Source organism: Pholcus phalangioides, unplaced genomic scaffold (genome assembly GCF_987345545.1).
Source record: "Pholcus phalangioides strain wild (caught in Gottingen) unplaced genomic scaffold, Ppha-v1.0 ptg000017l_1, whole genome shotgun sequence".
In the NCBI taxonomy this organism is placed as follows: domain Eukaryota; kingdom Metazoa; phylum Arthropoda; class Arachnida; order Araneae; family Pholcidae; genus Pholcus; species Pholcus phalangioides.
Genome location: NW_028301610.1, coordinates 24,708,470 through 24,735,215, shown reverse-complemented (window position 1 = coordinate 24,735,215; position 26,746 = coordinate 24,708,470).

The window sequence follows — 26,746 nt, the reverse complement described above, 5'->3', positions numbered from 1 at the left end:
ATCTAGTAAAAATGCAAGCTTTTCTTCTTGTATAAAGATAACATAAAAATTTAAATTTTCATACGGTCGTCACAATCATAATAATAACGATTAATAAAACTTACGCTTCACTATATTATAACACAACAGAAATTATATCGGTAAATTTTCAATAAAAATTCATCGAAATACCGCTGTTTTGAAAGCTTATTTTTTTTAAACTTTTTCGTATTAAAGTTAACCAAGTCTGAAGAATAATACGGAGATCGTCGTAAAAATTGGAAAAAAAATCAAAAATTTTAATCATCAATAACTTAGCAAATCTGATATTAAATTTAATGATGTCAATTCTTTTCAGTACAATAAAGAGACGTCCATATTTCGCATTGATGGGGAAAGCTATAGAAAAATTTTAATTTTTATATTTTATCGAATTTTTACATCAAAACTAAAGTCATATGTTTTGACAGGCATATTATATTTCATTCAAATTTTAGAATATAATTTTTATATTTTTCAAACATCCTTCGGAAAACACCCTGAATATACAGTGTTTCAAAAAGAGTAATTCAATTCAAAAAAATAAAATGAGATCTGAAACAACTCACTGGCAAAAACACGGAGGAGTTTCCTTCTATTTTTCCTCTCTGAACCTCTTCTCTTACAAGGGCAAAATATCTCGATCTAGTGTAGATGAGGGAAATACAGGGTGTTTCAAAAAGAATCATCCGATTTTAAAAAATCATAACTATTCAGCTTTCAATTAGTTTTGATCGAATAATATATTCGTAGAAAGAAGGAAATATCGAGTTTCACGCAGTTGCTGACAGGTAGCGCTAACGCTCTTCCTTTGGCGGCAACTTCAGTGTTTGTCAAGATGGCGACTGCACAATAAAAATCGTTTTGTGTTCTAAGCTTCGCGAATTGTGTGTCCGTAACAACTGTTCATCGTGCTTTTCGTCGACAATACAATGGTGTTAAACTTCCTACCGCTCAGAGCATTAGGCGATGGTATGAACAATTCCGAGACACGTGTTGTCTGTGTAAAGGGAAATCTCCTGGCCGTCCCCGCATGTTTCACGAAAATGCAGAGTTTCGCCAAGTTTTCGACAGAGTAATCCACAGAAATCCACTCGCAGTGGATGCAAACATGCTCGCAAAAGTTTGGGACGAATGTGACTGCCGTATATACATATGCCGTGCATCCCAAGGTGGACATATTGAGCACCTTTAATTTTGTTTGTAAAGAACCTTTATAATTATAGCCATGTAATATAAAATTAATCTTAAGTGTCTATGTGTTCAATATTTTTCGTAATATACGCATTTCAAATCGAGTGATTCTTTTTGAAACATCCTGTATTTTACGCTGTATATTAGCATACTAGTACATCAGGTGTTATAAACGTTGTACTTCTCAAATACAAATGCGATTTCTGAAATGTATGAATTTCGAGGCAATATCCATTGAATGTCTCATAAAAGACACGGAAAGGCGGAAACCAAATTTTTTTAATATTTATTTAAACTTCAAATACACTACCTATATTTATCAAGGTATTTTTCTCTAAATTCGTAATAAAATTTATCCTGAATTTTTCCTCTGCATTTTTTTATACTTTCTCTTGAACAGTTTACAGATTTGTTTGTATACATTTGCTCTTTCGAATATCTATGGCACTTTTCCTGGGTATTCCTCGTAAACATTCTTATCTCGGTTTTTAGTTTTTAGAATATGATTAAAGGAACTCCTATCCCTTTCTCTGTGAATTTATCTCTAAAAAAAAAATATATCTCGCATGAAATAAACACGCACTTCTCTATCGGCAAAGATTTATTCTAAGGGATAAAAGAAAAATACACCGTGCTCAGGAAAAATCCGATACCTTCTAGAAGTTGTTTTCCTATCCTTTTCTAGAAGAAAAAAATGTTAAAATATCGTTTTTTCGTTTACTCTCGAGTGAAAAACACCGATTTTCTACGTAAATTTATTCCGGCTATCGCTGGACGCCATCTTGGATTTGTCACGTGACTATTCACACGCGTATACATGTTTACGGGATCGCATACCTTTTAAAATAAAGAAAACTGTGCTGTGTGTGTGTGTAGAAATACCATTAAAAAGTATTTTAACCATTCATTTATTTCAAATTATTTATACATATTTTCCATTGTACATGTAGTACATGTACATGTCAGTATGAAATTTAACATATTTCTAATACTTAATTTTTTGAAAATTTTCAAAAAAAAATGCATTGAAAACAGAGCTTCCGCGCATGATAAATTTGCATGACATCAATGTAATTGAATAAAAATTGGTTTAAAATAAAGAAAACTGTTCAGCATGTGTGTGTGTGTGTGTGTGTATGCGTGTGTTCACATGAAATTAAGTAAAGATTTCATTGACAATCTTTTTTAAAACTAATATTTAAATTTTTTGAATTTAAAAATTAAAAAGTTGATTTTGAATAAGATGTTGAGTAAAAATCAAATCTCAATCTTATGTTTGTTTTATTTCATGAAGGAATGAACAGAGTGAATTCCTTTATTTTGAATAAAAAATTTTTTATTCAATTACATGATGTCATGTTATTTTATCATCCGACCCAAGGTAATTTTAATGCATTATTCTGAAAATTTGCAAAAAAATTAATTAAAAAGATATGTATGACTTTATACTGGCATATGATAGCATATACAGGATGTTTCAAAAAGAATCACCCGTTTGAAATGCGTATATTACGAAAAATATTGAACATACATAGACACTTAAGATTAATTTTATATTACATGGCTAATCAAAGTGTTTTTTACAAACCAAATTAAAGGTGCTCAATGTGTCCACCTTGGGATGCACGGCATGTCTATACGGTAGTCAAATTCGTTTTAAACTTTTGTGAGCATGTTTGCATCCACTGCGAGTGGATTTCTGTGAAACTACGTGCGAAACTCGGTCGCATGCGCTACACATTTTCGTCTGACATGCAGGGACGGCCAGAAGATTTCCCTTTACACAGACAACACGTGTCTTGGAATTGTTTATACCATCGCCTAATGGTCTGAGCGGTAGGAAGTTCAACACCAGGGTATTGTCGACGAAAAGCACGATGAACAGTTGTTACGGACTCACACTTCGCGAAGCTTAGACGAACGATTTCTGGTGTGCAGTCGCCATCTTGACAAACACTGAAGTTGCGGCCAAAGGAAGAGCGTTAGCGCTACCTGTCAGCAACTGCGTGAAACTCGAGATTTCCTTCTTTCTACGAATATATTATTCGATCAAAACTAATTAAAAGCTGAATAGTTGTGATTTTTTAAATCGGATGATTCTTTTTGAAACACCCTGTACATTGAAAAATATGTGTAAAGAAATTTAAATAAATCATCGGTTAAATAGCTTTTTCAATAATATTTCTGCTAAACAATAGTTTTCCACCGTGTTAGAGGTATATTTGCCTCCACTGCGAGTGGATTTCTGTGGACTACGTGCGAAACTCTGTCGGATGCTCTCCACATTTTCTTATTATGAAATTAATTAACACGACCCCTTAAACACGTGTTGGAAAACGGAAATTATTTTATGGGAAAGCTTTTATATTCTATGTGCGGTGTAAAAACTTCGATTGATTTAAAAATATTACCGACTATATCATACCAACGTATATAGTAATTGGTAATTAATTACATTAATTATTTTAAAAACTTAAAAAATGAATAATTGTTTTTTAAACGAAACTTAATAAAAATCACAATTAAAGAGTTTTAATATCATTTTAGAAGATTTATTTGCGTGATATTTGTGCAAAAATTATGAAATCTGGAATATTTTCTTTGGATGCATGAGCCTGAACTTTCTCACACGCATTTCTATGCGAAATAAAATAGAATAAATAATGGAAAGAGAGAAAAATGTTTTATACGACACATTTCAGAAGTAAAAAGTATGAATGCATGAAATCAAACAAAACGGTATAGGAGTACATCACGCGAGAATCTCATTATCGATATGAGCGCACTTTTGTAGATGGTTTAACATTACTTTTTCTTCTTTAATGCATTTTATTTTATGGCAAAATCTGTTCGTGGGGAACTAAAACGGGAATGTGATGTTACTTCGTGTTTGCTTTCTGTCACATGATCTGGAAAAAAATATAATGCATTTTAATAATATTTTTTGAGTTTGAAGGAGATCTATATTCAAAAAAGTTTACCGTTTTTTTTTGTATGTTGAATCGATATTGATTGGAATTATTGGATAAAAGCTGTAACTTGAATAATTTCCATCAGTTATGTCACCTCTACCTCGTACTAGTTGCGTGTTTCTTGCAAGTGTGTGTGTGTGTGTGTGTTTTTAATACTCATTTAAGTAATTAAGTATCACCATGTTGATTTTAATTCGCTGAGTTATTAGGTCGTGGTGGCGTGAACCATGCAATTATCAAGTTGTCAATCGATGATTTTATGTTATAACGTCTTTGCTTATCGTTAGAAAATTTCATCATTTTTGTTGTACTGCGGCTTAAACCTGAATTATAGTTCATACTTGATTATGAATCATTTATACTAGTGGTTTCCAACTTTTCATGCTTCGAGTGCCTCATGAAAATGTATGGAACTGACTTGTGTAGCCCAACTCGTCCAAGCTAGAAATTTCGTACGAGGCTTACCTAGCCCAACAATTGCGTAAGAAGCTTGCTTACGACTGGAAATGCGACAGAGTCTTACTTTTTCCTGGAAATGCGTAAGAAAATTACACATTAATATGGAAAATGTGCGAGATGTTTATGTTGCGTTTCCGTAAGGTAGCGTATAATTCGTGTGTATCCCCCTCCCCCAACTAAATGAGAAAATGGGCGCTTGCGTATCCCTAGAATTGCATAAGGGACAGACGTTTCGTCTCATAAAAATTGCACAGAATTTATACGTACCCGCTGTAAATGCGTGCAAGACTTGCTTTTATCTTATACATATGGGTTTGAGTATCGCTTTACCCTTAATACGTCGTAGCAGAAATCACTGAACCCCCCGCCCCTTCACCCCCCAAAAAATGGCATATCTTTTTTTCATATGAAGTAGGTTTTCTTCCAATTTTTACAGGGAGAAGTGGGGGACAATTTTTACAGAGTGAAAAGGGAATAAAAAAAGGTGTTCCATCGTGAAATTAGCTTTACAAAATATCTGGACTTGCCATTGCTAAAATAAAAAATTTTGAGAAAGCGAGAGAGAGATATCTCGTCAATGCCGGTGAGAGGGTTAAAAGGCGTAGAATATTTGTATGTCTTTAGAAATACTTGAAGTGCGTGCGTCTCGTCCCCCTACGATTGAACTGAAGTTATGTGTACCGCTTAAAAATGTGTACGAGACTTGGACGAGAACCCTCTAGACAAGTGTTTTGCGTATCCCTTAGATTGTCGAAGAGGCTTTCAAATCACTAGAAATTCTTAAGTGCCTTGCTTGTTTATAGAAATGCCTAGAAACCTTGCGCACTCCTCGCACGTTGTACTTCAACTAAAGCTTCGCAGTTTAATAAAGAGAAAGCAGACTTTCACGGCCGGAGTTTATAATAGAATCCATCCATACCACTTGGGCTGTTATGCCGTGTTCGAGGCTTTTTAGAAGCAGACGTATCATCCACTACTGCGGTGTACATCATCAGTGCAGCTGGCTGCAAGCAAGGAGACGAAACGACCTGCTTGGAACCGTTATCTACTGACGCTTTGACTGAAGACGCGGAAGAATCAACCTTGTCGTTATGACGTCGAGCAAGTGACGTGGCAGCTCCTGATTGGGTGGGTGGGGATCGGCGTCTTTAACTTTGAATGGTGGAATCGGAATTCCAAGGAGTTGGTTTCTTAACCGTCTGGGACTTTCAGATTGCAGGGTGGCACGTTTTGCTCAAAGGCACAGCCCTTCTTTCCTATTGATATTATCTTTGTGTTTAACGATCTCTATAGCCGTGTCTAGGAAAGACAGTGTCTTGTAGAAATGCGTTTCTGAAGAGAGGATATCAGTATCTTTCTTTCCAAGACATTGTTATCCTCTCTTCAGAAAAGCATTTCTATTCCCGGCTGAACTGCGAAGCTATAGAGATCGTTAAAGACAAAAAAAAATTCAATAGGAAAGAAGGTCTGCACTTGAGAAAAACATGGCACCCAGCAATCCGAAAGACCAAGATTATGACGGTTACGACACCAACCACGACCACCTAGATAACCGGCCTTTGCGTAGCGTTGTGACGTCACTAGAAGTAGTGCTAAACCTCCGCCTCCTTAAGCCTAACGATCTGATCGGATACGGCGACGATATTTTTTGAAGTTTTTTTCTCCCTGAAGAATTTGAATCACGTAACCAGTCGGGAAATTTTCTTAAAAGACATCGATATTTTTTTCAACTATATACACAAACATTAATGACCCATTTAAAAAAATTCTTTTGCCCTTTCCTATTAGTTATGCACTGCACTATTCACTTTTTTTAAAATTAAACAATGATTTCATAGATATCTCTCATTGTAGAGAGAGAGAGTCATCTTAATTCCTTAATTTTTTTTCTATTTGAAAAAGAAAAAACCCAATCATTCTGTACAGTATTATTTCTATAAATATGAGACTTTTTTTTTTAAAAATCGAGTGTTCCTAAAATTAAACCTTTGCAAAAATATCTTGAAACTTCTGATTTTTGAACTGATGAATGAGAAAAACAAAGCCTTGTATCTTTTTTACTCCTAAATATTATTTGATAGCAATAAAAGACACCATAATAATGTCAAATTGGAAAAGTTTATTTACATGTTTCAAAAAATATTGACACAACTTTATTTTACATGAATATAACATCCTTTCAGATGTAGGAAAAACAAATCTGTCCACACATGTAATAAATTGAAAAACACACATTTGATAAATGATTTCAATAACTTGATTTTTCAATGATTTTCAGTAATTTCAAATATATTTTGATTTCAAAAATACACAATTCTGATTTTAATATAAGTTGGTGGTTATGAGTAAACAGTACAGTCAAAAATAAATATATTTTTTGTGATCATCTGTGGCGTGTACCAAGTAAGACACTATGGAACCCCGATAACTTGAAACCCAAAGACTATCGAAAAATAATTATGTTAACTTAAGCAGATGTCAAGTTAGCGAATTTTATTTCATTTTGCTTCAATTTTTAAAAACTTTTTATGTATGTAATATTGAACATACACACATAATTCTAGATATCATTCACAAATTCATAAAAAAAATTTCATATCTGCAATTTCCTACGAAAAGTTTTTGTATTGGGAATAATTTCAAATTTTAGGTGGAAGGGACGTATATTTTAATTGTTGGAAGATGTTATTTGTGAATGAGCGTTGCAATTGACCAAACAGATAAATGTCCTCCCCTCATTTAAAACATATCAATTTAGCTTTCTCGTGTCTTCTCTCACACTCAAAAATCATTCACAGCTGTGGCTGTCATATCAAACAGGTTGAGTTTTCAGGTTCCAAACAGAGAAATAACGGGAAGTAACCCTACTGAAAGGAGTGGAGAGAATTTGACGAATATTAATAAAGAAATAACAGAAACAATGAAAAATATAATTTTTCACATACGAGAGTAATGACGCAAAATTTTTTGAACTGATCAACGCATGGGTGATTTCTGAGTACAAGTTATGGTAATGCAGTTTAAATCGTAGTCGACTTAAGTGGGATATGGGTCTCATGTATCAAATTGAAATATTTTCCCCAATGAATCAAATATAGTGGCAACCATATAAATAATAAACGGTGAGTTATCAAAGTTACACTGTACTAAATTTAACGCTTTAAAATACTCATGTTGCGATACAAAAAAACAAGTTAGTGAATAAAATTGGAGGTTGATGTCTCCTTTCCAAATCACAGTAATGTTATATGAAGACATGCTTGCATTTTACGATTATTTTTAAAAATCATTTTTGTCATAACAGACTGTTCCGAATTATATCTGCACCATATTAAAAAAAAACCTACTTGGAAAGTATGAACAAGTAATAATCCTTTGCCTGATAGGCATAATTGAAAAGAAACCAACAATAAAGGCAAAGCTATGATTCAAGCGAAAGCATTGATTTTTTTCATGACTTTTAGGGGGTCATGATTTTTTTCTTACTCTGAAACAGAGTTCCTCACTCAAAATCTGAAAATTTTTATAAAACATTAGAAATTCGTGGCTTTTCCTTATTGTTTACCTTCATCGTTGGTCACCTCTTCGAATATTTTGAAAGTTTTTGCATTTTTCTATTACCTTTTACTTGGCATTTTTCCCTTTCTGTTTCAAATTCATCACAAGTCATTTTTTTTATAGAAATTATTTGAGAATGCATCAGTAATAAAACATATGTACTCATATACATGACCTTATAGTGTTATCCATAAATGTTTTTCACATCTTTCTGATAGAAAAATTTCCCTTTCAATCCAATAAATTGCATATACACATTTCAAACTCCTACCGGTTTCATATCCTTTTTCTCTCTGGCTTGTTTTGAAGTGTGGAACAGTGAAACGCGAGAGTCCCAGTGTACAAAAATTCCAGTGTACATTCAACAGTGGTACATCATTGAGAGTTTCTCGAGACCTTACTGTATCCGTAGATTTGCCGATCAGGAAGCTTGTTGAATTCGTTGATAGAGGATAGATAATGTTGTCATGACCGTGTTTGGTGCTGAGCAGATAATGAAATCAGGAACGCTTCCTCAGGGTTCATAATAGCTTATCAAGAATCTGGCTTGAAATGTGGTTTACATACCTGTAAAATGAGAGAGAAGAGCCCTTATAAAAATTTATGGCATTAAATCAATTTATTTTGAAAATAAAAATTTTGAAAAAATAAATTTGATATAATTTTATTTTATGATTACAATTTTTTTTCTCTCTACTATCAAAAGATTTCCTACTTAGGTACATCTTGAGACAATAAGTTTTCTAAAAAATATTTTTGAAAATATCTAAGCATAAAAAAAGGTAAAACTTTCATAATATTCACAATGTTAAAAGTATATGACAAATTTTCATAATGATTAAGTTTTTTAAAAAAAAATTAGAAATTAAGAAAGGAAAAAAAATTCCCAAGGTGAACAATTCTACGTTAATTAATGTATGCCTAATTTTCATTGAGTTCATTGCCAGTAAGAAATTGAACTAATGTTAACTTTTTAAAATTATGAAAAGATAAAATAAGAAAAATTGTTCAAATAGACAAAAAATTAAGTAATATGCTCTAAACACAAATACTGTGTAAATACTACTTCAATTTTGAACAGATGAGGTACAGTATTTGTGTTTAGAGCATATTACTTAATTTTTTGTCTATATTATTGGAGTTAGATTAACAAAACATCAACAGAAAAAGAAAGTTAAACTTTCATTTGTATCGAAGTTTGTTGATGCGGAAAAAAATATATACCATATTCATATATTATATCAAAAAAATCAGCGATTTTGCACTTCATGATTAAATTTCGACATGGAATAGCCTTCAACATTATCATAAAACTAGTGGACTAATGCTCTTATAACCAGAAAAATTCAAGAAAATTTCAATAAATAATACAAGAACGTTCTTACCTTACTATTGCTGGTAATTTCGAAAACCTTTCGATGGCATGCTATTTCTCGGCATCTGAGCACGGCGACTTTTGGATCATTCCTTCAATCTAATTTATAATTCCGCACGACTATCGTGAACGGCATGAGAAATATATAAAAATACAAATTCGAAAAAACTGAGAGTTGAAATAAAATTATAAAAACACGTGCGAAGCAGAGATGAAGAACAAACAAACACGTTCAATCGTGCTTCGCTGAGTAGGGTCATGGAGGAACGATAGCACTACTCTTGCTGACGTCACAGCATTCCTGATCACGTGTGCAGAGGCCGGTTATCTAGGTGGTCGTGCACCAACTCCTTGGAATTTGTATCCCCCATTCAAATTGGAAGACTCCGATTCTCACCCACCCAATCAGGAGCCGCCACGTCACAAATATCGACACGTCACTTGCTCGACGTCACAACGACGAGGTTGATTCTTCCGCGTCTTCAGCCAAAGCGTCCGTAGATAACGGTCTTCCAAACGGGTCGTTTCATCTCCTTGCTTGCCGCCAACTGCAGTGATGATGTCCACCGCAGTAGATGAAAAAACGTCTGCTTCGAAACGTCGAAAAGACGGAAAAAAAAAAAAAAAAAAAAAACGAAACGACGCAACGTCTGCTTCTGAAAGCTTCGAACACGGCATAACAATCCGAAAAGTATGGATTACTTTGCAGTCTAGTTGTATTACTACCAGTTTCTTCCCGTCGTTGCTGATTGACCTTCGTGTACCCCTGATTGACCCCTCAGGTACCCTGAAGAGTATCCGTAACGACCATGGAGACTTTGAACGTTGAGAAATTCATCCCATTTAGGTAATGTTCCTGTCTTGAGTTAGTTCCACGAAATATCACATAAAGTGGTTGTCGTACGGCACGTTTTCATAGATATAAGTGAAACTTCTTTAGAAAGACATCATCAAATCGTGAAATATCTCGGCCATTATCGGGGTACAATTTACCATCAACATAATAGGACTTCAATACGACTGAAATACAATAGAGGAATCATTGATTTTTTTTAAAATTTAAAAAAGAATGATAATCATATTCATCCAAAGTTTCCCCTCTCAAGAAGCCCTAGCATCCATAAGAAATCAACACAAGGCTTAGTCCCAAGATGGCGCTTCTACCATCATTTACATGAATAATATTGGCTTGAAAAAAAAAAATCAACTTAAAATACACATTTTGAAGGAAACTGGAATTTTCTGCTTTTTTTCTTGAAATCTCCCTTTCCCCCAGTTTTTTTTTTTGGAGAGAATAACTCGAAAACATGCCATTAGATGCAGTAAATGATGCTTTTCATCAACACAAGATCGCACTCAAAAATTTTCATCTTATTTCTTTACATTCATTTATGTTATTCTACAATCTACACGAGAAAGGTTTTTCCTCCTTGAAACTTTCTTCTTTTACACGCAAAATATACCCCTAAGAACCTACATTTGGAACAGTGACAGAAAAATTTTCAACAATAAATTTTTATATTATCTTATACGTATATTCTTGCGTTATACCTCTGGCAATATTTCAACCTCGTCTTTATGCAAAACAGTGCGTCAACCATGAAAAAAATACCATCTCAGATTGCTGCAAATTATTTTCCTAGAATTCATGTTTTATTTATTTCTATTTTTTTGGTTTTTGAGTGAAAAACTGACTTTTCTGCTAAATTTTTTCTTTTATTTCGAGTGATTTTTAAAAAATACTTTGATGTTCATTATAATATAATAGAATTGCTTTTATTATTGCATGAATCAATTTATCAGATGTTTCAGTCAAAACGTAAGGAAATTTGCAAAATTATTTTAGTTTTCCAAATCATTTTCATTTTATTTATTTTTATTTCCAAATTGTTTTTCCTTTTTTTATTATCAAGTATAGGGTGTCCTGAAAAAGACTGACAGTTCAAAAAGCAGTGTAAGGAAAACTCTTAAAAAAAGTAAATCTATGCAAATTGCTATTGTTGGAACAAATTTTTTCTGATAGATGGTGATGCGAGGCCAGCAATTCTGTGGTGTTTGGTCAGAACATGATAACTCCAAAATTACATTTTTGAGATATAAGCATTTTCATTGTCATTTAAAAATCGAAAATAAAGCATACACACACAAATACAAATGAAAATATCATACATCAGCATGTTGTTTAGCCGTACGGCATGTATTTGTGCATCTATCTCACTTCTAATTAGTCATAATTAGCAAGACTTACTACTAGATCAAAAAGCCATTTTTTTGGAGATTTCATGTTCTGACCAAACACCACAGAATTATCAGTGAACAATAAATGAAAATCATGGAACAATAATATCTAAATTTCCAACGTAAGCCACTGTTGTCCAACGTTCCATCGTCATCTGTTCGTAGCCATAGAAATGCGCACATGTCGCTCGTTCCTCTAAAAATGTGTAGAAAGCTTTCGTATATACTCCTTTGTATATTCTACAATAAGGAACGTTTCAACTTTTTCATTGCTTTACTCCTTTTCCCACGATTGCTGATCATTTTTTAGGTACTACCTAGATGGTCCCTATGCATGCATTCCAAAAATTACCTTTGCATGCAAAAAATTGGGAATCACTGGTTGAAACAACCATAAAATAATCGAAATATTCCTCCAAGAAATCTACATTTTCATCAGTACGGCTAGTCCTTGAACCACCTCGTATTAACCAGAAACTTTTGAGACATTCGTCTAAGGCATTATGCGTGTCCCCTAATCAGCACCGCTATCTGCCAGTAAGATTTTGTGTTAACAATATGACAGTTGTACAAAATTTTGTGGCTTGTCCCGCACATCTGCTGCCAAATCTTTTTTTAACACTAAGTGTTTTTCTGATAATACTTTTTAATAACCTTCAGTCCATTTCAGGTTATCATGTAGATTCCGCATAAAAAATACTTCCAAGTTAAACTTCTATTGAATTGAAATTCTATTGAATCTCCTATTTGGATCCGAATTTAGCAGCGCACGTTCAGGAAGCATAAAAAATGAAACTTTTTGTAGTTCAGTCTAGCTTTTCTACGATCAGGTGGCAGTCTTAAATGATGTCTAAAATATACTTTAAAGAAAGCCTACTTTTTTACGTGCCCATGTTTCACATGCATCAGACATTACTTCAGATCCTGATACCAACGTCCACAAATTTAGACATGATGGATAATAGAAGGCCATGCCATACTGTTCAGCCGTCAGTAGCTAAAGCTTCCAAACGGATATATCTCGTGCATGTACGTCCTTTGATATCGTCCTGGTGTTTATGATACTTATGATACAAAGATCCAGAACTTCATTACACGAAAATATTTGTCACAGCCGTGTTGCCACAAACTGTCGGAATATCCCTATTACTTTGCAAGATCTGAGACAACACAGAATCTCTGAATGGTGGTTTGCACAGCAAAAGTCATAATGAGTAGACACCGAGGCAGTGGAAAGCCATTAGTGGATTATTATCTGTGGAGTCAACGAGAGGCCTTCTCGGCTGTCCCAGAAGATTATATTCATTCTAATCGTAGGCGTAAGTGTCGGATAAAGTTCCCCTCCGTAATGATACCAATTAGTACAGCATAAGCCGCATTCATTTGATATTCATCCTCATTTGAAACATCTGAATTTCGTTTTACATTTTGATTTCCAATTTCACGAAGAGTAGAATTTTCTCTTGGAGTTATTATAAAAATTGAAAATGTTTTTATTTTTCCAAATTTATTTTATTTGTTTCTTAGAAATAACTTTGATCTCGAGAGTCCAAGATAAATGAATAACATTGAGAATTTTTTCCACGTGCGTCAAGAAGTTTTTCCTGACTTTCAAACAAAACACGGGCACAAAAAAAAATATCAAAAATGAAAAAAGGAACAGATCTTTTCTAACATCCTATTAATATAAACGAGATTCAAATGCTATTGAAGTCACTGTTTTTCTTAGAAAACAGCAAACATTTTACAAATGCACATGAACGAATTGGAATCCTTAAGTAGAAAATGATAAAATATTTACAGTTGATACTTTAAAAGCTCTCAAAGGAAAAATAATACTAAAAATGATGAAACTTCGTGTTTTTGTTCTTCTATCTAAATTTTTTGTAACGTACAAAAACGTTTTTAATCTCATTGGTTGTCACCCCCTTTTTCAAAAGTTGTTAGTCGTAAAGGTAATACTTATGGGGACATTATTTTTTTTATTAGATCTACGAGTGTCTTTGATGTCAAAGAAATATTTCGGTTAAGTGAAAGTGAAAATTTGAAAGATTTTCTCAGATCTATGCTGTTGGAAACTGGACTAAAAATCTATTTTAATATCCACTCAGATATGCTAATTTAATATTTTATGAGTGAAAATTTTCCTTTGACATACAGTGTCAAGCTGGTCGTCCACGGAAAGTGACAACGAAGAGTAAACAAGTCGTGCGCAGTCGTCTGTATGCGTAAGACTGATCCCGCTGCACAGAAAGTGTGTATCGCCCATTGCAAAAGATGTCGAACGATTGGTTTTTGGCGACTACAGTCGACAAGCGACTGACTTCGAAGGAATGGGATTTTAAGTGACTTGCCGCTTCCGCACAAGTGCATGTTGCTCTGTTGAGTTTTTTTTAAATCTATTTTGGCATCACTCATGATTTTTTTCTGGTCAGAATATTTCCGTTCCTAGTGAATATGGAAGCTAAAATATCAGTGTCATTGGTGACAGAACACTTTCTGCAAAACTTAGGCACGCGGTTGCATTCTTGCAATATGCAGAGAAAACTGAGTGAAATTAGCGATAGTAATAATACACCTTTTTTATGAACATAATACTAAAATTGTGATATTTAATAAATTCTCATGGCATAAAATATGCCTAGAATTGTTAATAATATATACAAGTAGTTGGTTCGTATTCACACTCTCCTAATTTAGTTCAAGTGCAGTCATGACTGAGTAATATATTGAGAGTCATCTTCAATAGCCACTCTGGTCGTCCGACTAAATGTCGGCTGTAACTGCTCGTGATGTTTGTCGCGTGTAGTAGCCTTCGGTGGACTACCCCAGTCAGTTTCAAATTTGGATAAAAAAACTACCTAGATTTACCAGTTACGGAGATCTTGGTTATCTTGAATTGCTATTGCTCATTTGGTAACGCAATCCTCTTAAGTTTCCCCCCAAGGGATTCTTGTGACTCGTACTGGGAAATTGTTTGTGCTAAGGCCTCATTCGTGTCTAGACTGGCCAATACGTTCCAAGATTGGTCATGGGCAAGTAGTGTGGCCACTCCATCATCGGCAATGATCGTGTAATGTTGGAGGCTGGAAGGAGAGAACGACCAGGACTTTTCAGCTTCCCAAGTCAAAGAAGCCGACTTAATTTCTGATATTCCAATCAGTCTGACCACACATTAGTCAGGAAACGCAAACTGTCACGACAAAAGTTGGCGTATTAAATTTTTCCGGAAGCAACTATTCGTTAAGGAACATTGAGCCAGGCTGGGCCAATGTGTAGCCAGCCTATGTCACTGGTGCTTCGTTGCAGCAAGGAGAGGCAAACATTGGAAGCGAATATTTACGAACATTGGGCCATTCTGGGCACGAGTGTGGCCCTAGCTTTAGTAAACACCCATGTTCGAAACCAGAACCTCTCAAACAAAGACGGCCAGATGGCAAAAATCGTAAATCGCCTAAACAATCGTGATGAAACACTAGGTTCTGGGCTTCAAAACAAGGTACTCACTGTCTACGGGGCAACAGAAAAGGACAAATACTTACACTAAACGTGAAATGAGATTTAAATTCACAAACACGTTCTTTATGGGAAGATTTCTTATTGAAAAAAATGTTGATAATCAGAACGTATTTTTTTTAAGTGAAAAATAACTTTTCACGAATTATTCCAATCCAACGTGATCGCACATTTCTGCCAAAACGAAAGCCTTAACAAAACAGTGGAACGGACACTGCCCTTCAGCTGCTGAATAGCAGTAATAAAATAGATCAGGGCTTTACTACAGGTTTTTGTATATGACTCTTATATTCCCGAAGCAGGGAGGATGTATCAGCCATTATTATTACCTGAATTTATCTGAAAAACACATTGCTTACACGAAAGAAAGCTCTGATATATCCCACTCTTTAAAATGTATTTCCAATTATACTACCAAATTCATATTGATCTATACCAGCGTTTTTCTCAACCTTTCTGAACCCAAGGACCAGTAAAATGTCTGAAACGATTCGATGGACCGCCAACTTACAGTCTGAGTGGAGTAACCATATGTCCTCATAAATACGGAACATTTCAATTCAGGAAAAAAATACATACAGCATTATACAGGAATGCCCCGTATTTCAATTAATATTCCCGTATTTTTGGTTGTTCTGACTTTGTTATACACTTTTTTTGCGTTTTTTTCAACGAAGAATATTTGAATTTGCAATCTTTACTAAAATTTTGAATGCAAATAATTTTCATCACTTAAATATAATTATGATATATAATATAAATTATATGATAATTATGACCTATATAATTATTAATTATATATATATATATATATATATATATATATATATATATATATATATATATATATATATATATATATATATATATATATATATATATATATATATATATATAAATAAATAAAAACATATTTGTCTTCTTTCAAGTTTTTCTCGCGAATGACTTTTCAATTCACTGCGATTTCCGGTAACTCTTTATTACCAACTAATTGATAATTTTTAAGCAATAATTGATTATTTTGCCGACTTATGGTAACGCGTTTTTAGTGAAAATGGCCGATGCTCCTTATTTATCGCATTTTAGGCTCCCGACTTCCCGTATTTTTCTGCATGAATATAATCGCCCAAGTCACGATGGATGTTTTCACTGAAACATTGTTTACTGAGACCTGCAACAGCGCTTCAATTGCATCGTAAACTGCATTTTGTAGCCTAAAAACTACTTTTTTGGCTACACTTATATCCCGTATTTAGGATCGAAATTAATTTCCCGTATTTTTTCTCGTTGAGATATGGTTACCCTAAGAACGAAGGCCTAGTTTTCTATTATAACCGTAAGTATATTACTATGCTTATCAATTATAACAATTCAATAAATTTTTCATTCAGTGAGAATTCAATTACCAAGTCTGCCTGTGGACCATAGGTTGAGAAACGCTGATCTAGCTTTGAAGCTAAAATTCTACTATTTTAGAGCGATAGTATAAGTAAAAATTGTTTCTAGAAATATCTTCGAAAGTCTAACTTCTAAAACACACAACCAATATAACATTATTTCCATATATTCTTACCATTGTACTAGAGATATTTCTAAAAATTATATGAGCCGTATTCAAAGGAGAAAATATTTCTGGATCACATTGAAGGCACAGCATGTCCTATCTTTTGTCACTCACTATAACAATATCTAGAGACATGTACATAGGGAATTCTCTCGGATGGCCTTCAGCTCATATTTTTTGTGAAAAGGAGAAAAATCGAAGACGAAATTTTTACCGAAGAGTTTCGCGGTTTGGTTATTTCAAAAGGAGTAGAGTAAAAGATAGAATGTAAGACTTGAAGAACACGGAATGACACTATGGTTACATTTTCTTTTTTGTTATCTGAGTGGGAGTTTGTCTCAAGGTATCTCAGCAAATACGATTTTGATTTGGTCTTTATAACGAGTATTACGATGCACATTAGTCTCGTACACGAGATGTTACAGGCACTCTACCATTAAAATTAGAGCGATGATCGCACAAGTACAGACAAAAATGTTTTGCTGAGGAACACGTAACCAAAACCCAATTATTCGTGCATCAGTTTCATTCAGAAGGCGCCAAAATGTAGCACCTTGCTCACATTACAGAGAAATTTCGCATATAGTGTAAAAAATTATCCCTTTCAGTGATAGTTGGGGGGAAAATATTGTTCCTTTCTCTCTTTAACGCTATTGTGGATGGTGGGAAAGATATTTTTTGCTCTATCTTCCCCAGGGTTACCCCGGGACCTTTTTTCCTTTTTTTTGGTGCCAGTGGCTCAAATTGCACGTTAATATACGCTAAAAAATAAGTCAGTTGTGACCCTAAGTTAGAAAAATTATCCAAATAATGTGCGTGTGCGTGCGTGTGTGTGTGTGTGTGTGTGTGTGTCATTTTGTTCTACTAGGAGCCGTGTATGTATGGAGATAGAAAAATCAATCATTTATATGGGCACCTGTCCTCTAACTTCCAATTGAAAAGTTGTTGCCCTGTCTCTGCAAAGAAAAAACCATATTTCTAAATGCAAAATTAGCCGAGATATTGCAGATTGAAAACGCTAAAAACGGCAACATATATTAAGAAGCAAACTTGAGAAAAAACCCGAAAAATTCTTTTGCAGTTTAATAAAACTTTCTAAGTTCTGAGACGTCCCCTAAACTTTCAAAATCAACAATATCTCAACGAATATCTCACTTAGAAACGTGGAATTTTTTCGGGTTCAGAAGAGACAGAACAACAGTTTTCTAATTGAAAGTTGGAGGACAGAAGGACCATTTGAAAAACAAAATTTCGTGTTTCGATACATATACAGCCCCTGGTAAAATAAATTATATATATGGGCACGTTATTTGTGTGGAAACTTTTTATAATTTAAATTATATTTCTATAACCAATGATTTAGAAGAAAAATACCCAGGGAGGGAATTTCTGGGCACACTATATGGCATAAAAAAGGAGCCAATCAATAATCGAGGAGCCTATTTTCAAAAGGGAAAATTTTCACTTCTGCTAAATTTACATTAGAAATAGCTTCAGAAAAGTAGGAAATAGCCCGGCAGGTAGCATGTACAAATTGTACAAGGATATTTATAAATACTATGTTTGTTGATCAACATTCAAAACATTTATCCACCTTTGAATTTTGGAAATGTTCCGTTTTGAAAGAAAATTAGTGGAAATGTTAAGTTTTGATTATAACGTGAGCTGGTCAAAATCTGAAAAATTGAAAATTTCTACTTCGCCTGTTGATTGCAGAAGGTTTTAACTAGCCCAGGAAGGTACCCTTACTGCCCTCTCGTAATTAATATAAGAAACACGATCGTTTTACAGTGGAACTTCCCATAACGGACACTCCCGTTGGTGGAAACTTCCACTGACGGACACAATTTTAAATTTCATCGACGGGACTGAATCTATCTTACTATCCATTAACGGACACCCCTCGTTAGCGGACAAAATTTTCTGTCCTATGGGTGTCCGTTATCGACAGATGAAAAATACCGAAGGGTATGAAAAGAGTGGATCGTTCCCTTTTTGATAGAAACGACTAACTTTACATTGTTATTTCTACCAAAAATATTCCCGTTTGAATAATCCCGGTTGCGTAATCTGACAGAGCTTATTCCAAATATTCATAAAAAGTGCATTTCGGGAAAAAGTGGAAATGTTCCATTTTGAATATGGATGCTCCTCAATATTTATCCGATTAATTTTGCGTATGCTTTTTTACTATAAGTAATTGCAAATATCAAAAAGACCATCCACAAAGCTCGGATATTCTATCAATTCCAACCACGTCGTCACTTACCCGGAGCGGGGGGGGGGGGGAAGGAGACGAAAAGGAATCCGTGTTACGTTCTTATCCCTTCTTACGTATCAGCTTTACTTTGCACCGGTGGTTTAAGACAGTCGTGATGATATGAGAAAATGTTTTTCCAGACGCTCGTGGACTCTACAATACACTCTCACGGGGGGGAAAAAAACAAACAAAAACCATTTTTTTCCCCTTGTCGACATATTTCAGACATGACGAATCCAACAGTCTATTCTCGTATGCATTACATGACATGCTAGAGCTTTTACTTCTTGATCTCCTGGATGGAGTAAGAGGCATTCGTGGAAAGAAACTTTTGTGTGTGTGTTCTCTCTCTCTTTCTTGAGGTGATTTTTCACGCTGAGCACGTCCAGCTGTTTAAAGCCTGATGGAACTTCCGTAGGGAGGAAGCTACTTTGCATTTATGGCTGGCTGGTCGATATATTTATCTAGGAGCTTGACGGTTTTTTATATATATATATTTTTATTTTATGCCCCATGCAAAGTAGTAACGAGGAATGCTTTGCACAGGAAGTGCATGACTGGAAATCGTAATACAATAAAACCATATAACGCCATGTTTTATTAGTGTTATAAAAAAAGCAACAAAAGTGACTTTCCGTTCCCTTTTGCGTGTCTTTTTTCCGTAATTAGGGCGAGAATGTAGTTACAATTCGAATATCTGCAGTCAAACTCGGTTATAACGACCCTCGGTTGCAACGAGGCTTCAGCTTTTATTGCCGATAATTGGTAGCGCTGGCTAATTCTCATTAATCAATCTTGCTTATAACATAGATGGAAACGCTACGGCAAAGGTGCTCAACGTTTTGGAGAGAGTGAGATACTTCATTCGTTTGGAAACGTGTCTCGGGCCTAGGGGTGGACAGATGTCCCGGTTTTTCGCTGTTTTTTGCCCTGTCCCGACAAAGTTTTCAGGACACGTGTTTGCCCCGGTTTTTGCTTGCGCAAAAAAAAAAAAAAAAAAAATGAAATAGAATTGCTTTCAATAGTTTTCCAATTTAACTATTAGCTACGTTAGATATTATGCTAGGAATTGATTATTCCACTGTTATATTTTTCCTTGTTAATATTTTATGTAACCAACGAACGCCGAACCCATTTTGAACCATTTGCCCCCATAACATCTTGGACTGAAATTAACGAGTCATTAATATCTCTAGATTGTAAAGAGATACCAATAGATGAGTCACACGTGAAAAAATAATTCTTTTCGATGTTCTGTATAATAAATAATGTATAATAAAATGTTTGCTATATGGTATGCCGTTTCTTACGACGTAAGTAATCAGAATATTTCGTACATTTTTTTTATTGGAGGTTCCCTAGTAGCACACCTATATCGAACGACGTAGATTTCGATACCGTCCGACGTAGAAATGGCATACATTTGTCGACATAGTTCAACATAGAGAAATTTGGATTATTTCAAAAGAGACTAATTATCATACAAGATATTCTCTTTCTAAACGAAATAACGAAATGCTGTAAAAATGAGAGTAAAACTATTTTAGAGGAAAAAAGTTTTTTTTGGCGTTTATTGAGTGAATACATTTTTATAGTATATCGTTCGATATCGGGAGCTTAAAAATTTCGACGTTCGACATTCATTCGACGTTTCGACGTCGGACCGGTATCGGTACAATAGCCTAATGATATCGTTGTGTCACTGGGGTTGCAGGTAAAAAGGGAATGAAGTAAAAGGGGGCAATGCATTGAGTGGAAGCTTGAAAGATGTGTGATGTTAGAAAAACATACTTATTAAAAATCGATGGTGCCACCAGGATCGGAATTAAAAGGGGGTGGCAACTGTATATACTACATTGCTGATACCTCTTATTGACATGGCAGCATACTTACTGATTATATTGATGATACTGATTAGCAACAAGTGTGACTTACAGAAATATGAATTCAGTTTTGAAGGAATTGTGGCCAGATTGCTTTGCAGGCAGAAATTTCGAGGGCTTTGACACTGAGATTATAGATGATATTAAAGAAACCAGACATGGCCACGCCTTGGCTCCGATATGTGATATAAGCCCATTATCTCGTAAGGTTGGGTTTGTCTCTTCTAGGGAAAAGCGTTCCCATGTTAATCTAATGATTTTATTCGGATTTGCGTAATGCACTTGAGCGTAAAGCACCGCTGTCAAAGTTCATACTAAAAATATTCTGAGCCCTTGGAACGAATTAATCAATTCTACATTAATTCCTATGACAAAAAATAAACTATTTCGGTTTCTGAAGAATCCGATTTATGACCGGACTTCGGGAACGAATTAGTGAGACAGTAAGTTCGTATAAGTCCAGGGTCGACTGTTTGTGGCAGCATAGAAGTTATAATGAGACCAAGTGCCCTTATAATAGTAATTTATGATACATTTGTAACGTAATCTCTCGTTCATGGCATACGCCCTTGAATCCCGTATATAAGGACGTCTGGCAACCATGACTCCCATCCTGATGTTATACTCGTTTTTGTGCCTCTGTGCAGAAGTAGTGATAATATTTTCTTAAAACATTATTAGCTTGCAATTTTGCATTGCAAAGTTCACCAAATGAGAGTTTTAAAAATTTCCCGGTTATTATTAATGGATGTCATAGTTTTTAACAATTATTTCCGGGATTTGTCCCGGTTTTGCAGGCACCGCATCTAGTTACCCTACGCACAGGTCACTTTAGTTATCTGGAAATGCGCCTCGAGCCACTCAGGTGATCATGCGAGAATTGTGACGATACCCCGTATTTATAATACTAATTTCCCGTTAATTACGATCATAATATTTCCCGTATTGTTATCGATCAAATATGATCATCCTTATCATGATAAAATAATAACCTCATGACAATATGTGATTGCGTTGGATTATATTTTTCGTCTAAAAGGTTCTTGAAAAGTTAACCTCGGTTATAACGACCAAATTTCTTCGAGATCGTTACAGCAAAATTTGACTGTATATTCTATGATACTCGTCTGACCGCTATCAATGGTATGAGATTAACCAAACACGATCTCAGAATTAAATTATGAAAAAATTTTCATCACGGTACATAAAATGTTAACGTTTTATTATTCAAGGTGTAATAAATGTGTTTTCTTTCTAGTTATACGTGAATGTAACATAAGTTTTGCCCGCAGTTCGTCTCAGCATGATACTGCCTCCATCCCTCGTTTGTGTGTACTCTCGAGTCACAATTCCAACTAATTCTCACTCCATTTGTGTGGTCCCATAAGGAAAATGTTGGAAATACGCCAGCTAGGTCAGGTTATTAAAGCTACAGAAGAAACAAACAAACAAACAAACCTGCTTACCTCTACAGAAATCGATTGTTATCCTTTATATAACAACGTGTTCCGAAATTACTCAATTTTTTTTAAAAAGACTGGAGAAATAAAAGAAAACTGTAGTGTTAACCCTTAACTGGAGTGGTGGAGTGATTTTGAGCCCACCACTTTTTCATCTTGCCGCCCCTTGAGACAGAAATGCATCTGGACCATCTTATTTTCAGTACCTTTCAAGCTAGTTGTTTGCACGTGTTTACACGCAAATTTATGATGTTATACTACTTTTTCTTACCTGTATACCTCTGATCAAAGTTTCCGTTGGGTCAAAAATGACCCCAACACCCCACTTGCGTAAGTCTTTTCTTGTCTGACGGCCGGAGTGGTCAGATCGTAATGGCGTATCGGGAAAGCGCCTATTTTCTCGATAACGGTGGATATCCGAGGTGAGGATGAGGATTGTGTAATCGACGACTTAGAATAAGACTAATTTTGGTGCTTGCGAAAATATAAGTAAATATTATTTTAATTTGTAAATTTAATTTTCTGAGTATATTTTATTCATATCCGTTCGATTTTTGACCATGAAAGTGACGCTCAAAAAAATTTAATACATAATTTAAAAAAAAATTTCAAAAGTCATGTATCCCCCATTTCTTTCGCATGTTCAGTGGTAAGAGACCAATTTTTGAGAAAATAATTACAGAAATTTGAAAAAATTGTTTAGTGAATTAGTTGGTGGATGAATGAAGTCATGTGAAAAACCGATTGTTTTATGAAAATTTATTTTGTTGATTTTTAAAATGCATTAATACTTGCTGGGGTCAAAATGACCCCACGACGCCACTTATGCACAGAATTTTCACAACGCCAGTTGAGGATTAAATGCGTGCCTATTAATCATTGTAATATTATTTAATCTACACTCATGCTCAAAAATTAAGCAACAAACTGATAATTCCCAATTGTAACGGTATGGAGAAACTAGGGTCACCGATTTGGAAATTTTCGTTGACAAGCGGCTTCGGTTTTCTGAACATTGTTCAGCGGTGGTCGAAAAAGCGAATAGAATGCTTGGTCTCATTTTCAAAAAGGTCTCTTCGCGTTCTCCTAAAGTCATTCTTCCGCTTTTTCGAGGCTTAGGACTGGAGTATGCTGTAAGGTTTTGGAGACCATACCTACAGAAGGACATAGACTTGGTTGAAGGGGTGCAGAGAAGAGCTACGCATGTCCTTATTGGCACACGGGGTTCGAGTTATGAAGGGAGACTTCATTTTTTGAATATGTTTACATTGGAAGAACACAGGTGTGTGAACAAGGGTATGACCAAAGTGTTCAAAATTTTCAAGGGGATGGATAGGATGGACCACGAAATATTAATATGCTGTCAATCGACTGCTTTGACCAGGTGACACTGTTATCGACTGGTACGGGACAATTATAGCTTGTGATGTCGCAGGGAATTTTTCTCTAATACGCTTTCTCTAGACGCTTAAGAAATTCAGTAGATTCTAACACAACTGTCACGTTTAAAAAGAAATACGATAAACACGTTCTGGTTAATCGAGAAGCTATCCATACTTAGATAAGACCAGGATGACCTTAATATTTTATTAAGGAAAATGTGGGAAAATGGTTCATGAATACGGCAAAATTATGGGACTTCGCGAAAGATAGCCTTAAAATCAATATTTATTGCTAAAACTGCTGAAAATGCACCAATAGGTGAAAGAGAAAAAAAAATTCAATTGAAATCGCAGTGAATCGCAATGTAGTTCACGGACGGATGTAATTTCAAAACGTTGAACATGACAAATACGTGAAATAAATATTTATATCCATAATTATCATAATATAATGTATAATTGTAAAAATTATCTTCATTAATGATTTACTACAAATTAAAACAAGCTTTGTTGAAGGAACGGGACAATCGGATAAAAATGTCGATAAGACCAAAAATACAGATATGTACATGTCCCGTAAAACATGGGTAATATGGTCACTCGTTTCAGGCTGTGAGTTGGTGGCTCGTCGAATCGTTGCGGACATTCTACTGATCCTTGGTTAAAGAAAGGTTGAGGAAACGCTGGTGTATACTGCTTGACAAATGCTAAGGAATAGTGTTGTGTGTTTTTTGGTCATACCTAATCATAGACATCTTTCGAAGCAATGAGAAACTTGACATGTTTAACACACATCCTAAAGTATCGTTATTATGCAAAATAAGACAGATATCGGCAAATGACAAAAATAGACAAGCAAAAGAAAAGAGGATGCTCCTCCCAGCAATAGTAAACAGTTACGAGAAGTGCTCGTTCTGCTGGAAATACGAAGAGATACGAGTTCGTCAGTATGAAGTGTGACCTCCTCGGAAACTGATGCCCATTAGGCATCTGTTGTGCATGCCGTTCACTAAAAGTTTGAAGAGAGCTTGAAGGATTTGATCAAAATTCGTCATTCAAGATTTTGATGATTTTGGGTTTCTATATGGTTTGAAGAGGGTTATGTCACCATTTGGCGATATCTGTTCCATTTTGCATAATAAAGATACTTCAGGATGTCTATTAAACATGTGTCAAGTTTAATTTCTTTGAAGGGTGTCATTCATTAGGCATGACGAAAAATAACACAATTCTTTAGATTTTGTCAAGCAGTGCATTTTTAGGCCCAAGTTTCGAATTGCCGTGTACTAGAACCAGCATAAAATTCTCTAATGAGACGGGGGAATGAATCGAGACCACAAAAACTCTGGCCTAACTCTCGAGCACTATGAGGTGTTTTTCAGTGCGAGCACCACAGTGCTCGTACGAAGTGGTCGGAAATGCGTAGCTGGATTCAAGAGAAACCTCTCTCCCTGATAACATTTTTCTTTTAAAAATGTCAGTAAATGCCTCGTAAATATTGCATAAAGCTGATTTAATTTTTTTTATAATCATGATAATTTATTCTGGTTACGATTTTCCGTTCTAAAAGTAATCACTATAATGTAAGATGCGAACAAAACTAAACAATCGCTTACGTGATAATTATAAAAGTGCACTTTTCACAAAACAAGGATTTTTGTTGCAAATATTTAGTCTCGCGTCACTGAGTAAAATAAAATCCTTTCGTAAAAATTGATGAGAACTGGATGTTAATTACTTTAAACGCAGTCTAAAGGCAACGCGCATTATCTTGTAACATTTTTAAATGTTATAAGCAAATCGAAATGATTTTATAATCGGTTCTGTTTTAACTGTTGTTTCAAATTTGAAATCTATAATTTTTTTTTCAATTTCAAGAACTTGATATGGCCGAGAAGAGTAATAGTGTATTGTTATTATTTCTTCGCCTAAAGTGAAGTTAGAGAAATGTAATATAAAAAGAGTTGGTTACTTGTTATTTAAAGGAATGGACTACTTTTGTAGCTCAAAATGTGTAGGAAAATAACATTTGTATTTATAGATTTATCAGTGTCTGTTTTAAATTATCTTAACTTTCTTATTGCGTTATTCTGTGTTAATGTCACTGGCAAAGCCCAAAATTGGTGAATACGCGAAGGGGCCGGTCACTTCACGAATTGAGTAGTTTCGTTGAACATTGACCCCGGCCAATTCCCGAAATTCGAACATTGGCCGGACAGTTCGCGAAGTGGCCGTTGATCCCTGGCTGAAGTCCGATAACAAAAGACATGATTCGGGATCATCGTCAAGTTGGCGTATTTTTCCATGATTATTATGTCCACGTTAGTTTTGGCAACTCATCAAATCACACTCACGACGTGTGGTAATCATTTTTTTCTCTGTGCCGTTCCACAAGCTTCAGTTGCGGCACAGTTTCAGAGAACTTAAGCGACCCTCACAGCACATTTTCAGATTAGTTATATTAGTTAATTTTTTTGAGATGTAGTGTACGTGAATCAAAAATGAAATCATGTATGGGAATAGGCAGCATATATTGACGGATTTCTATATTCTACTTTTGATATTTTCCCAGTGCATAAAATCGAAATGGAGGCTTATTTCGATTTATTGACGTCCTTGTTAAGTTTTTCTTTCCCTGCATATTGCACATTCTATAGAGTCAACATATAAGATACATGTTTTCATAGAAAACAACTCAAGTCACGGCCCCTGAATTCGATTTTTCAGAGATGACTTTAAAAAATATTTAATTTAATTGCAAATCAAAAAATTTCATATCAATGGGTTCAGGTTAAGAAAATATCGATTTCTATTTTCTTATTTTTTATGAAAGCCCTATTCTTTTTAATTCCAAACCAGGCCTTGTT